Here is a 10,412-nt window from a genome sequence, read left to right as displayed (position 1 = left end):
TTGGTAATGTCTTCTTATAGATAGATACTTTATTGATCCCGTGAGGGAAATTGCAGTGCAACAGCAGCTTAACACACACAACACAGCCACAGTGTAACAATTATATAATAATAGTACAATACTGTATATATACTGTATATATATATGAAACAGAAATAGAAACAGAAACAGGAATCGCTTACTACCTGGAGAATCTCTGTAGGAATATCTAGCATTTATCAATGGAAATAAAAGCTGCTTTAATACAGTGCATGTTCAAACTCAAACCCTCAGCTGCTGTTCTTGTTTGTTTTGGGACAAATTGCAACTGAGCATCGCATGAGCCGTTACGTACCCTTATCTGTTAGGGAATTTCAAGGGAGGAGTTAGGTCAGAATGGGTAGGCTGCAAAACAACAAGTAAAGATTTATTCCGAGATGAAACGTTGTGGCGGTTTTCTTATCTTTTCAACATGGACTAAACTTTTACGTGTTCCTTATATGCTATATATGTATATATTAGCACCAATGTCGTTCTTAAAAACTAACATGACATTGTCAGGGACATTCACCTATATACAAAGACGAGACAGACAAAGTAATAATTCTATATTAACGTGGCCTACATATTGACGCAATGATCGAACTAAGTGACGTGTTCTGATTCAGATCCCCTGCAGTTCATGCCAATTAGAACAATAGCAATGCTGAGTCCTCCCCACCCTACTGAGCACAAATTCAGCTGCTCTCCAGTTCTGTTCTGCATGTTTTTTCATTGCAATTGAGCTCGGAACTGGAGATGATCTCCATACAGTTCTGTGTTAACTAGCCCGCACTTGCGTGCTAATTTACGGGTTGTGGCAGATGCTTTTCTATAGTTCATATACATGACGGCAACCTGTTACCGAGGAACCTGAGAGGTTTAAAAGCCTCACGAACCAGGCAGGACTCGAACCTACAATCTTCTGATCCGAAGTCAGACGCGTAATCCATTACGCCACTGGCCCATAAAACATGTGTTTGCATTCCACCACAGAGAGCTCTACACTGCTACCAGTAGTACACTTCCCCATCTAAATTTTCACAGCAAGAAACTTGTGTTTCCTACTATTTTTATCAGGTTTAAAATATCATCTCCTTAAAACAGAAAAAGTGTTGGTGTGTCGCGCTGAAATTCTGATTGATTTTGAATTCAAAGAAAAAAGGTTTTCTTCCAAAACACCGTGAAATTGTCACATCTTGCAGACAATAGGTGTATTCCATGTTGAAAAGAGAAGAAAGAAAACCATGGAGCCTTTTACAGGTGTGAGGCTTCTTCGGGTGTGAGAAGACCTCACGGCCGAAACGCTGTGTTTCCGTTCTTCTCTTTTCAGCATGCAATAAACCTATTACTTGTTCCTTTGCAGCCGAGGCATGCTGACGTAGCTACCCAGCTGAACATCTTGCAGACTCTACAGTACTTCTCTCCTGTAGAAGTAAAGCAGGGCTTGCTGGGTGAGCTTTTGCTCCGGTAAATTAGGTCACGTGTCATGTTAAATCACTTCTTCTAAACACAACATTTGCTGGTGCTAGCTTTCCCCATGAAAAGAGACATTTCCCTTACAGTACATGACATATCGTTTTTATTCTATCAATAAGTATAGAAATAAAACAAAAGAAAAAATGTTGTCGCCAAAGAATGCACAGCTCTGTCGCCTTGGGGAGGTGTCAAGGGCATTGAGCTCCTTGGACATGAGAAGTGCCCGATAAATGCCATTTCTCATCATTTCTCTTGGCGTCAGTTCTGCTATTAAATGGGACGGAGGCAACGGGCTCAGAGAGCAGATTAAGTGCACACCGAACGCAGATGTGTCCAAGTGTCTGTAAAAGCACGGTGCTCTGCTGGCGCTGTTCCCTAGTGGCTTAAAGTGCCTGCCTAGTAAGCAGGCGATCCTTGGTCTGAATACCAGCGGTGCCTCTCTCCGTGTCTTGTTGTGCCGCATATCTCATTTCAGACAAACATGTACAGCTTGGTTCAGTTTAATGCAAGAATTCATTTCCTTTCTGGAATAACTTGTTTTTGAAGAAATCCATACAGCTTGTGAAAGATGAAATCCATTTCTTGGTTGTCAGTGGAAAAAGATTGCCGGCTGCAAGAAGTGCAAGTGATTGTTTTCTTTGACCATAAACCTGCAAATGTAGGGCGCACAAAAGACTGTCAGACTCTGTGGTGCTGAAAAGTTGGTGGTTCAAGCCCCTCCAGTATGCGTGTCTCAGTTTTTCCAATGTAAACATCATCACCATTGCTAAAGAAGATGGCGCAGAAGGCTCCACAGCCGAAACGTTGTGCTTCTTTTCTTCTCTTTTCAGCATGGAGTAAACCTTTGCTTTATCCTTTGCAGCCTAAGCATGCTGACGCAGCTACCTTTCTCTTAACACGCCTCAATCATTATTCACCAAAACGATCAGCAGAATAAGTCGCCTTTGTGGTGATGTCACTCCTCTGCTTCACAAATGTCCTTAGTGACGGGCCATTTCTTTCTGCCATTTTTCCGGAGCGGTTATTGATTGCTCCATCATTTCCCTCTTACTTTCCATCACTAGATTGAAAAAAAAAACAGAAACAGGCTGACAGGACGACAATCAAATTGCAAAAACTCATCAAAGCACTCGATAGAGTATTTGAATCCACAAGTAGCTACGAGCAACTTTGTCCTGGCTTGCATGAAAGTCGGAAAATGTCAAAAAGAAAAAGATGGTGGCTTTTTCATATTCGTTCTTTTATTTTTAGTTCGTTGCTTCTTCTGTCCATTGTCCTCCTGCCTGGCTCTTAACCTGTGACTGTTTGAACGCACACAGTAGACTTTCATGCAGGGGATTTGTCCTGAGCCTCTGTGAAAGACCCACCCACCCCCATAAATAACTGCTCTAGAAACACATGAATGCAAAACTAAACCACAGCTTAAAGAGGAGCTTGTCATGACCGCCAGGCAGTTAAGACCAACTCTTAAGCAATCTAAACAGCACCAGCAGCGGGTGATTATTAACAAACGCCGCCGCACGAGTTAACCCACCTGCACACACTCCACCGTGCGGTACGCAGTGCTATTTTTACCATCTTTACCTGCTTCCCGCTGGTATTGAGTCTACTCCTTGAGAGCTCTACCTGGCGTTTTTTCCATTACCTCGTTTATTCTGGATATTGGACTCCCCTTCTGCCTTTTCGACTTTGGACCTCGCCTCTCACCTCGGACTGTTTGCCACCAGTGTTCTCCCTGGATTACGACTTACCTTACGCCTCTTGACCAAGAAACAAAGCAAAGCAGAGCAAAACAAAATGAACAAACGAAAACCCTCACGTCCCGCACTTGCATATAACGCCATTACGTGCCCAAGCGGTATTTTACGTCATCCTAGCACTGCACCCCGGGGCGTACGGTATATGGGAACGAGCACACGGCACGAATCGTTTCGAATCACTCCCTACAGCTGTAAGGCACCTTGAAGCATGCACCCCCAACATTCTTCTTTGCGCATCTGTGAAAGGTAAACTCTTGAGCAAACTCTGAACCAGCTCTAAGGAAACTAATCCGATTAGACATTACTTTGACTCATCTTTTAAGGGACCCTTGTTAATTGGAGAAATCAATGATTTCGAATGAATTCTGTATGCGTTAAAAGACAGCTATACACAGAAAACATGCAGGACACTTCTCATGATGTTTCCCGAGCCGAAACACAGTGCGTTTTTCCAAGCCATCTGACAAAGCCCGCCCACTGAAAACTGCAGCAGATCGTGTAAAGACGTTCAACTTTGTAACTACTGCACGCACAGGAAGCAGAATAAATTCCTCTTTTCAAACTGTCAAAGGTTTGCTTTGCGAACACTGCAGGACATCGCACAATCTCTTTTGAACGGGGACAAACGATTTCTTATGGGGCACAGTAAGTACAGACGTTTAAAAAGCTCCACTCATGCCGACGATGCAGCATGAAGAAGCGCAACCTAACGTTTGCATTCCTAGCAAATTCCTTTTATTTTTTGATAAATAAAGACAGTCTTGTTTAACAAACAACACACACAACATTTTACATTGTCAATTCAATTCAAATCAATGTATTTCTATATAGCGCCTTTCACAACAAGGTTGTCCCAAGGCACTTAACAATGCAAGTTGTTAAGAGCCTTGTGTCTAATATGCCGCCTAGGTAACGTGCTGTCTCTTTGAGGCAAATGTTTAAATCCTCTGAGTTAAGTGCTGAAGTTATAGTAGTCCTATCAGTATTGTTGCCTCCGATCAACAGATCCTCAGTTTTCTCAGAGTTGAGTAACAAAAAGTTTTCACACATCCAAGTATTTCCTTCCTTAATGCATTTAACTAAACTGATAATAGAAGAGTTGTCGTTTGGTGTAAACAAAATGTTTATTTGAGTGTCATCAGCATATGAATGAAAGTTCATATTATTTTTTCATATTATCCTACCTATCAGCAGCATGTAGAGAGAGAGAACAATATTGGTCCCAGCACTGATCTTCTGGTACCCCAAATTGAACTGGTGACATTGATGAAGCAGTACAATTATTAGATATTTGAACATAATGAAAACGATGAGTAAAATGTGAAGTAAACCACTGAAGGACGGTTCCAGATAAGCCAACCTCAAACTCAAGCCTGTGTAACAAAACAGAGAGGTCAACCGTGTCAAAGGCAGCTCTAAGATCTAAAAGCACAAGCACTGTTGCATTCCCCGCATCAGTAGCTAAGAGAATATCATTTACGACTCTTGTTAATGCAGTTTCAGAAACCAGACTGAAATTTCTCAAGTATATTATTTGAATCCAGATACGATTGACGTTGGGCAACAACTATTCTCCCAAGACTTTTAGATTGAAATGGGACCTTTGAGACAGGCCTGTAGTTGTTAAGAACTTGTGGATCCAAATTTGACTTCTTAAGGAGCGGTCTAACAACCGCTACCTTAAATTGATCAGGTACAACGCCTGACGCAAGCGATGCATTCATCATACTAATTATAGGTCCTGCCAGTCCTTCGAGGGAATCTTTGACTAGCTGAGTGGGGATGGGATCTAGCGAACAGGTGGTTGACTTTGTCTTACGTCTGTGTCCATGAGTCCACCATAAGAAGAAATCTGAACAGGAGTGGTGATCATGCGAGGTCACCATGGAGGAAACCACTGCTCTCCCCCCAAAAAAAACCACCACTGCCCCTCTCAAGTTTGTTAAAGACCACATGGATGTTCCACAGCAACTCCTGGAACAATGTTCTGTGGACAGACGTGACAAAAGTTGAACTTGTTGGTAAATGTGCACAGCGTTATGTTTTGAGATAACAAAACACTGCATACCAACTCCAAAACCTCATCCCACCTGGGAAGCATGGCGGAGGCTGTACGGCTTGCAATCATCGAGGGACCGATGAATTCCAAGATGTATCAGGAAATTCTACAGCAGAATGTCAGGGTGTCTGCCTGTGATCTAAAACTTGAAAGACGCTGGGTCATGCAGCATTACAAAAACAAAGGATTACATCAACAACAGAGTGGCTGAAACAGAAGAAATTCCGTATTTTGGGATGGCCAAGTAAGAGTCCTGACCCCAATCCCATTGAAGTGCTGTGGCGTGATCTGAAGCAGGTCGTTCAGCGCAAGACATCCCAAAAATATACATGAACTGAAACAGTTTTGCATAGAGGAATAGGCCAAAATACCTCGTAACCGCTGCTCAGGTCTGACCAGCCGCTACAGAAAGTGGGGGTTGAGGTTTTTGTCATAAAGGAGGTTCCACTAGCTCCTTAATATAAGGGTTCACGTACTTTTTCCATCAATGACCTTGATTGTTTAAACCATTTGGTCAATAAAGAAACAGCAATGTCAAATGTTGGGCGTGTGTTGTTTGTGAAATCAGACTCTCTTTATTAATTATTATGACTTAGATAAAGATAAGATCACATGTTAGGAGCCATTCATGCAGAAATCCACATCATTCCGAAGGGCTGTTTACAAAAGTTTTTCTCCCAACTGTATGTGAGAGAAAAGCAGAGACGCTCACTGAGTAAGGTGGGGTTGCAGCTTTGCAAATCACAAGGACATTTGTACGCTCAAAATGGGACAGGAGCACCCCAGATGGGACTCGAACCCACAATCCCTGGCTTAGAAGGCCAGTGCCTTATCCATTAGGCCACTGGGACACACTGGGTTGGGTCGATCACGCTGATGAAGAGCCAGTTTTTTTTTTTCCTTTGCTTTTTCAAAGGGATCCCCAAAATTAGGAAAGTTAGGCAGCAGAAGGTTTACTGTGACCTGAGAAGGACCGGCATCCAATCACGGTGGTGCACACACACACGCTCTCACTCATCTGAGCTACACGGCTACCAAGATGATCTCAGGTGCGCCGAGCTGGTACGGAACATATTGAACTGATCGACGGCGAATTGTCTCTCAGACAGGCTTTTCACCTCTGAGCTCCCTGACTGACAGTAATCCGCTAGGTAGTGAAACAGTCAGCTGCTTCTAAGCCTTAAACAGCTGCATCTCGGCGCTTCCACAGAGAGATGATTTGAAAGCCAAACATCGCCCATTGGGAACACCTTACTATCACTAGTTTAAGAGACTCTTAAGGTCTTGCAGAGGTGCCTGTCTAATAGCATGCGCTTTGCAAGCTATAGGTGTTTGGACTAAGGCAGAATGCCTGTTAACAAAATGTTTTTCTAAAGGGGCCTCGCACTCTTTTCCAAGCAATGGTCACCATCCCCACCGAGTGTCACAATGTAGTCATGTCCTAGGACATCACCTGTTAGTCTCCATTTGTCTGCCACCAACACTTTAGGTTACGGGGTCACAACCGCACCCCGGAGACCAGAGGAGCCGTTGGCGTTCTGGCGGCGCAGATTGGGCTGAAGGTGGGGCGCTTGAATCTCGCTGTTGGAGGCCGTCTGAAACTGACCCAAGCCTTTCCCTTGAATTAAATGTAAATAAGAAATGAACCCCAGATGCACATGGAATCAATCACGTGTTTCCTTTGAGCCGTTTCAGAGACTGCTCCAGAGTTTACCTTGCACAGATGCGCAAAGATTAATGATGGGGGTGCACGCTTCCAGGCGTCTTACTACTATAGGGAGTGATTGAGACAATTCGTAGCTTGTGCTCATTTCCCTCTATTCCCCGTGTTACAGTGGTAGGATGACGTAAATTCCTGCTTCGACACGTAACGGGACTATAATCAAGTGCAGGAGCTGAGGGCTTTAGTTTTGTTTCGTTTTCCATGGCGTTCGTAAGCGCGCAAATCAAAGGCAATTCCTGCGTCTAACACGAATGTAAATGCTTTTGAAAGTGCAGTGTGGTGCAGCTTGTAAAATCCTTGTCCACATTTTTGGTTTGTTGATGTTTTTTTCTGTCTGCCAAAGTTGCGTTTTGACATCCGGACTGGGGGACTTTATCATTTGAACGTGAAGCCAGCCTTAAACCCTCTGAGGCGTGTCTGTCTGCCGGCACGAATCTTGTGAAAGGTATTTTTTTTTAACGGAGAGCAACTTTAAAAAGGTTTCCGCAGCCACCTCGCAGTCCGTGTTTGATTATAGGAGGAATACGGCGGCGGCGAGTTCGCATTTGTCGTGCTCGAGTGGTTAAGGCGATGGGCTCGAAATGCGTTGGGGCTTCCCCGCGCAGGTTCGAAACCTGCCGACTCCGGCGTCTGCCGCACGTCGCCTTGTGCCTGCACGGCAGAGGCGAAGTGCCGCTTCTCCTTTCCTGGTACTATAACAACGCGAAATCGCTTGGACCCGCTGCCATTGAAATCAATTCTTCAGATAACCACACATTTTGCGTTCGCACCTCTGGTGCTCTACTTATACCTTTGAAAACCTAATGAATAAAGCTGAAAGAACCGACACGATATGTAGGTGCTGGTAAAGCACGCAGTAAAGAACTGTTAACAGCAAGGGTTTCAGTGGGTTAACTGAGGAGAAGGCGTGATCGCTAATTGTTGACTTTTTATTTGGTGTTAGAAACACTCTTACTGTGCATGACGTGCAACAAATGTAGCCACAGAAATTGCATCACGCTTTCATGTATGCTATTGCAGACACCAACGTTGCCTAGATAGAAAACCGAAATAGCCGTGGGTTTGCTTGCTGGTCTGAAGGATCTCTCTTCGAATCTCTATCATTTGTCAATGGAAGTAAAAGGCGCTGCAATCTCATACGTTCAGAATCAAACCCGCAGCTGTTGTTCGACTTTATTTCTTGACTAATTACAACTGAGTGTCGCATGAGCAGTTACATAAACTTGTCTGGTATATTTGAACACAAATGCCGTTCTTCAATTAAAACTAACAGAACATTGTCAGGGACATTCAGTTCTATACAAACAAGAGACAGACAAGAGAATATTTCTACCGTTCATGTGGACTACGTGTTGACTTACTGATCGGAATAATTGAAAGGTTCGGGCTCATAGCCGATGCAGTGCGTGCTAATTAGAACAGCAACGCTGAGCTCTCAGCACCGTACTGAGCCCAGGTGTTTTTCTAAAGCTGTCAGGTGCAGTTCATTTACATGAAGGAAATCTCTTACCGGGTACGATTACAATGCAGTAAGTAGCACAGACTACTTAGGGAGTAGCCAGATGCGTTTAAAAACGACCCGAGCCAGGCAGGAGTCGAACCTGCAATCTCCTGATCCGTAGTCAGACGCGTTATCCATTGCGCCACTGGCCCCGGTGTGACACTGCAGGACTGTAACCCAGTGAGATCAGCACTGCAACTAGTAAAATATTACCCCCGGTCCATTCTTTACCAAAAGTGAGAAAGACCTGTTTTCTACATTTTGTCTGTTTTAAAACCATATCTCAAACCAAACCAAGAGTCTGTCTTTTGCACTGATATTCTGATTCATTTCGATTTCAAAGAAAAAAAAAACATTATCTTCCAAAGCATCATAAAATTGTCCCTTCTTCCAGACTCTACTTCTCTCTTGTAGTAGTACAGCAGACCTTTCCAGGTGAGCAGATCACAGAGTCCGAAATGAGCTTCCTCCATCAAGAAAAGTACCTGAACATGACTCTGTCTTCATAAAAGCGCCCCTGTAATAAAGAAATTAAATCCGAAATCAAGAGGGCAGTTGCCTACTGAAGTTCAAGAAGTCATCAATTTTAACCTAGCAACACATTAAAGGCTGCATCTATACAAGTACGATTCTAGAAATGCTCACCAGATTACGTTTTAAGAAGGAACTGCGCCTCAGGTTCCGCCGAGATCTTAACTTGGATGGCAGGATTCAGAGTCCGGAGTGCGGACTGATGGCGCACGGAGGGTCCACATACTGTGGATCCCTCAGTTTTCTTCCGCGTGTTTAAACCGCCAGCGTGTGACTCCCCTGTCCCCGTGACCTCATTGCTCTGCTCTCGCCTCTGTGCAGCTGAGCCCGACTCATGGTAAAGTGGAAAAAAGTATGCCCTCAACGTGGGATTTACTCTGGATCGAGGATAGATGTCACTTTTTTATCATTGAACAGGATGTATGTGATGTGGCGACTAGGTTCAATTTTGTATCCTCTTTAAAAGATTAAGGACTGGGGTGAGCGTGATTTACCACCCTTTCAGCTAAGAACCCGACATGCGGACCGTTTAAGCTGCATAGACTCGGTTGTTTAACTCGTCTCCGTTAGCAGGGTTAAGGTTAAAGAAAAAAAACATTGCTGACTTCTTTTTTTTTTTGCCAGCCGCCAGCGCTGATTAGCAAGGTTTGTATTTCATGTTTTGCAAGTTGCATCCATTTTAAGAAAAACAAGTCGCGTTAAAGACAGGAAATGAATACTTGCAAGTCTAGCCGTAGGCGGTTGTCTGTAAGGACCAGTTCTGTTTGAGAAAACAGAACAAAGAAGGCACCGCTGGGATTTGAACCCAGGATCTCCTATTTACCAGGCAGGCGCTTTAACCAACTAAGCCCCGGCGCCCCAGGAGCATTATCCTTTTGCAGCCACTTGGACACACCACTCAGACACATCTGCATTCGGTGTGTGCTCCGCCTGCTCGCTGAGCAAGTTGCCACCTTTACATACAATAGCAATATCAACACCAAGAGAAAGGGTGACAAATGGCTTTTATCTGGAACTTTTGATGTCCAAGGAGCTCAATTTGCTTTCTGTGTACAACAGGGCCACTGAACTCCACACTGGCCACTGAACCACAGCAGTGGCTTGCTGGCTTGACATCTCCTAAGGAAAATGTTGAAATTGCATGTGGAACAGGAAAATGACCCTCGAGTACGAGGGAAAAAAAAGAAAAAGATCATCTGGAGCGCGCCAACCCATGTCCGGACAGCCCAGTTTCAGTGACAAGGTGGCTGAGTGGTTAAGGCGATGGACTGGTAATCCATTGTGCTCTGCAGACATGGGTTCGAATCCCATTCTCATCGCTCTCCATGTCTTACACGTTTG

The 10,412-nt window shown here is 44.1% G+C and overlaps 5 non-coding genes across 5 annotated transcripts; 1 reads left to right on the top strand and 4 right to left on the bottom strand.

Annotated features, from left to right (window-relative positions):
- Positions 1-912: 912 nt before the first annotated feature.
- Positions 913-985, bottom strand: trnar-ucg (transfer RNA arginine (anticodon UCG)). The gene has a single exon. It is a non-coding gene; the product is annotated as a tRNA-Arg (tRNA).
- Positions 986-6,094: 5,109 nt separating this feature from the next.
- trnar-ucu (transfer RNA arginine (anticodon UCU)) lies at positions 6,095-6,167 on the bottom strand. The gene has a single exon. It is a non-coding gene; the product is annotated as a tRNA-Arg (tRNA).
- Positions 6,168-8,619: 2,452 nt separating this feature from the next.
- trnar-acg (transfer RNA arginine (anticodon ACG)) lies at positions 8,620-8,692 on the bottom strand. Its single transcript has one exon. It is a non-coding gene; the product is annotated as a tRNA-Arg (tRNA).
- Positions 8,693-9,855: 1,163 nt separating this feature from the next.
- On the bottom strand, positions 9,856-9,929 carry trnat-ggu (transfer RNA threonine (anticodon GGU)). Its single transcript has one exon. It is a non-coding gene; the product is annotated as a tRNA-Thr (tRNA).
- Positions 9,930-10,308: 379 nt separating this feature from the next.
- On the top strand, positions 10,309-10,390 carry trnat-ggu (transfer RNA threonine (anticodon GGU)). The gene has a single exon. It is a non-coding gene; the product is annotated as a tRNA-Thr (tRNA).
- The last annotated feature ends 22 nt before the right edge of the window (positions 10,391-10,412 follow it).

This window comes from Lepisosteus platostomus, unplaced genomic scaffold (assembly GCF_059453375.1).
Source record: "Lepisosteus platostomus isolate fLepPlt1 unplaced genomic scaffold, fLepPlt1.hap1 Scaffold_200_H1, whole genome shotgun sequence".
Taxonomy (NCBI): Eukaryota; Metazoa; Chordata; class Actinopteri; order Semionotiformes; family Lepisosteidae; genus Lepisosteus; species Lepisosteus platostomus.
This window is presented reverse-complemented; position numbering and strand designations above follow the sequence as displayed.